Source organism: Rhagoletis pomonella, unplaced genomic scaffold, assembly GCF_013731165.1.
Source record: "Rhagoletis pomonella isolate Grant_MI unplaced genomic scaffold, Rhpom_1.0 Rhpom_scaffold_00001, whole genome shotgun sequence".
Lineage (NCBI taxonomy): Eukaryota > Metazoa > Arthropoda > Insecta > Diptera > Tephritidae > Rhagoletis > Rhagoletis pomonella.
This window is the reverse complement of record NW_023458555.1, coordinates 8909139-8914228: the sequence shown is the minus strand read 5'-3', so window position 1 is coordinate 8914228 and position 5090 is coordinate 8909139.

Here is a 5090-nt window from a genome sequence, read left to right as displayed (position 1 = left end):
GTTGAATGTTGTGAGCCGTCGTCGGTCACTGGTGGGTTAGTGAATGCGGCACGACAACAAGAAATTTCATTGCGATTGAAAGCCATTGGCATGGTCCTGAAAGTCGGAGGCTGGATGCCTCATGAACTGAAATCAAGCGATATCGAACAACGCTTTCTAAATGGCTCTTGATTGCTACAAAGCGAAAGAGTTTTTATAGTGTATTGAAAAAGAAATCCATTACCACAATCAGTTTCGAGAATTGCAGTAGACCTGCCCTTTGTTTGTGTTTACATACTGAAGTTCTGGTTTCAGAAGGACAGACGATGAGCCATACCGCGCCAGTTCGTCGGAGATCTTATTTCTTTCGATTCCGCAATGATTTAGTATCCAATACAATGCCACCGCATTTCCCGTTGCCAAGTGTTGGAAAAGATTGTAATTCCAAATGTGCGCAACCATGGTTAGATGCTAGTTTTCAACTAGGTTGCGCAAATTAGACTTTTTCTCCAAGTGCTATTTAGGAATAAAAGACACTGATGCTTTGTATTGTGACGTTTTGGAATTCACCCAATCTTCAATTTCGTAAAAGTCGCGATTGTTAGCACCTTGGCACACCCATTGCAATAGAAAGTCTAGTGCCGGATACATAAATACACGCAGCTGTTCTATCCTCAATCCGTAATTTTTCTGTGTACCAGCGTATGTACAGATATGTATGTTATATCTAGGTTCAAGGTGAGCTCTCTGTCTATAATTTTTACCTTCTGACCTTAGTATTTTATCTTTAGGTTTAATTCACAATATCTCGTAAGAGCTCTCTTAGTGACGAAAATATTATTTTCTAGCTTAAAGATAGTGGAGATATTTCCGACGGCATAAATTTCGACAATAGCAGCCTCGCTTATCCCGACTTTGTACCTGAACATGAGTCTTCAGAGTGAGATATAAATATGAATTTCATAACACATATTCCCAAAAACAATAATAAGGGTGACAGAGCTTCTTCGGGCTTTATTTTGACAAATATTTTACTTTTCTCTGTCTGTTGAAATATTTAGCCAAAGAAGGCATTTTCAGTCTGGGTGTAGTGAGCAGAAATATAATATCGGATGGTAAGCTGGCCGGAAAAAGGCTGCAATGAACAAAGAAGTGATAAATAGGCGACGTATGTAAATGGAATTGACGCCTCAGCTGCCGCATAAAAGTTCAACAAAAGTCTTCCCACTCTGCTGAGGAAAAAAATCGAAAGCTTATGGGACAAAAAGAATACAAAATACACAATCAAATAGCGGTCCCACAAATACCCTTTGTCTTCCCTTAGTGAACTTTCGCTTAGAGACCTTTTGAAGAGGTCTACTTGTATAATATGACATGTTTTCTGTTCTACCTCACACGGAGTTAACTGCGTCATAAGTCCAGAAAAAAACCCCTCACAGTTTCCTTCTTCCTAGACCATCTCTTTGTTATGGAACCTTGACAGCCTGGAGATGGTCCTCTAGAAGCTATAGACTGTAAGCTCAAACATTAGAGATGATTTACGATATGCACCTTTCGAATTGAAGGAACCGCCATCAGGGCATTAAAGTGGTCCCCTATTATCTCAAACCGAACTATCTTTCCAAACCCACTTGGCTATGAAAGAAATAATTTTCTTACAGGGAACAGGGCACGGATGCACAACTCATACCCGATCAGGTTATAATTAATCATCAGTTGGAATTTAGCAACAAATATTGACAAACCGCCATGGATAGCCATAAAAACTTCGATCACTTGATTGCATTGCGAAAGAAGCTCAACGTTAATTTTCTGTGTTTTCTTGCCAATTAATAAATGTTTCAGCATTTCTATGTATGTTCATGTCTGCATGCACGTCTGTACATATTTGTGGGATAAAAGAAAAGCAAGACATGAACAAATACGCAATGCGTAGCCAGGCGGACATTAACCAAAACCGCATGGTATTCCATTCCTTAAGTACAATGTGTGTGTGTATGTATGTAAGTCTGTTTGTACGTATACGAGCAGAGTATAAACACGCGCACAGGTGTCAGTAGATATGTAGCAAGTTATGAAAAGAAAATTCGTACATTACCGCGCGATTGGAGTAGCTGATTTCTCACTTCAAAAAATTAAAAGAAATGTTGCACTATTTGATAGATACATTTATTGATGCCTCGAGTTGGGTTAGGTGGCAACCCCGTGCAACTGGAGCTATCTTGGACAATTCGGAGATTGTTCTTTGTCATTCTGAACGGCTCCTAATACTTAAACGATAAAACTTTCCGAGCCGTTTATGTATTTATAAATTCGGCAAATCACAAAGCACCAGAGTTCCTCCGGGCTCTTAAGGATGTGAGAGCTGAAGTACCTCAACGTTAGCCTCGCAAACGCTGGCCACCTAAGAAGGTAGCGTTGAGATGATTCCACCTCGTCATCTTCCTGGCAACTGCCACGCACGGATACCGATTGGACAGTGACACATTAAAGCCCCCAGAAAAAGTGAGAGCTATGGCTTTGTGAGTTTGAGGAGTGCTCTCGACTGCCCTCTCCGCACCCTCAATCAGACGTACCTTGGGATCGCACATGTCCTGATATTGAGGCCTATCTATCCAAGTATGTACCGCAGGTGATCAATGGCACCCCCAGCCGCTCTTTATCCTGCGATAACGTGTCACGAGTGCTTTTTCTGACCAATTCGTTAGCCACGCAATGTCGCTGTGACCCGCAATCCAAATAACCCTAATACAGAAGTATTCCGACGCGACCGAGAGAGAGACCATGCATTCCTTAAACAAGTTAGAGCGCACCTCCAACTCGCTCAAAGCCCTGATAGCCGCGCGGCTATCAGAATAAATGCTCACCTCCCTGACGGTCATAGCACTCCGGAGCACTGGATCTACCACCTCCTTGATCGCAGCCACTTCCGCCTGGCGTACACTGCAGAAGTCCGGGAGCCTGAACTTAATGCTGATGGAGAGCTCTCGCCAGAAGATCCCACCACCTGCCCAGCCGTTCAGTTTTGATCCATACGTGAAGAAATGCACTGCTCCTCCTCTTCAGAAGTTCCGCCTAGCCCAATCCCGCCTTGATGGAAAGTGGGCAGAGAAGAAGCTCCTTGGAGCCATTTCGGTGGCGGTCGGTCAGCCAATCGGTTTCCCTGAGTCTAATATTAAGGTGATCAGAGTACATTTCCAAGAGTCTTGACTGTATGTGACATTTCCCAGATTCTCCAGATTTATGGTTTATGTCTTGCAATTTGACCAAAGCACTGAGGCATTAAATGAATTTGCGTGTTTGTTTGCCACACAAAAACTAATATTTGCGGATAAATATGGTCGGCTGTTTCGACAGCCGAATAGCAATAAAGTGGCTGGAGTGAGTCTGCCTCCAGGCAGTGGCACAAGCAACGGTTTTTCTAGTATAACGCAGCATTAAAATACTCGAATTTGTTTTCGCTGACTGCGACACAGACAGGAACCACATTTTGATCATTGTGGAGTTGCGTTAGTAAAAAAAGGGGAGCAAAAATTGTATGTGCATACCGCGGGAGTGGGAGAAATTTTAAATCCACCTTCGCTTCTGGCGGGAAATCGTCTACTTGATTGTTTGAAAACCTCATCTTTTCTGCATATTTTACAGTTTACAGTGACTCAAACAAATATTCACATTTTGAGTTTCACAATGTTTTTTTCAAAGTTAATTTCTTTTACATAACCATATAATATAACCGTTTAAATCACAACATAATATAACCATCAAACATAATCAAAATTTCAAACTTTATACAAAATTTAAAAAATTTCAACAAATTTTTAAAAAATTTTCTCACAAGATATTTCTTCAGAAATATGTCTATGTAAAATTGGATTTCTGTTGACCAACGATACTCTCCCATTTTGAAATTGCCACCAGCTGTACTATAAAGTTTTAAAGACAGACTCATCATCGAAGCGGATCATTGTTTCCGCCAGGGAGTGAAGAGGAAAAAGTTCTTCAAATTTATTTCAGTTATTCGATCAACCTTGCTATGAAACGCCAGATCATTCAAGAACTTCATCGCGGACACAACACTTTCGTTAGATTATTTAAGACGGTCTTGGAAGTATGCCTTCCTTCCGCCGAACCATATATTAGCGAACAAATCGTGAACGTAAATTGTTGACTAAAATGTTGCACCAAAATGCTTCAATAACAAGTAATTTTTAGCAAAAAAAACCGACTTCAACTCCCATATAAAAAAAAAAATATATATATATATCTCATGATCCACTGATCGGATCTCAACCACTGAGACACTACCTTTCCGATGCAAAAAGAATTATCGAAATCGGTTGACGTGGTCCAAAGTTATGCGGTAACATACATAAAAAAAAAAAAAAAAAAAAAAGATTCCGACGAACTGATAACCTCCTCCTTTTTTGGAAGTCGGTTAAAAACGAAGTTCGCCGGGTCTGCTAGTGAGCTAAAATACTAGAGATTCAGACTAAAAAGTTCGAAATTTGTTCAATTTTACTAAATTTTTTATAAAGTTTGAAACATTGATTTAGGAGGTTTAGGACAATAACGGGAACAATAATTTTATTAAAAAAAATAACAAAAAAGTTAAGTTAAAAAACTGTATTAATATTGAAAAATATCAAAATATGAACACTCATTTAAGTCACTGTAAAAAGAAAACTTTGCCTGAAACCATGACGAAAAAAGTGCTAGTTTGATTTTATATTTTTTTAGGCATATACAAATAGCTTAATTATGCTTAAAATGTGAGAGAGCATATACCAGGCCTAAGAGAAACGGTTAAGCATCTATGAGTTTTGAGCAACTAATTACCAAATGCCGTCTGCCAAGACCGGTATTGCACTATATACAAGGAAGTATAAGATTATTTCCTTCAAACCACCCACACCTCTTTAAAGGGGTAGACCTTTCTCTCCTAGCCTTCTCCCAGTAAAGCTCTCAAATTAATTTTAAACCATCCTTCGGTAGACGTATACATAATAATAACTAAGTAATATTACTACTAATTAAGTTAACAACAACAAAACATTTTAAAATAAAATTAAAAACAAAAAAAAACGAAGTAAAAAAAGATCACAATCCACAGT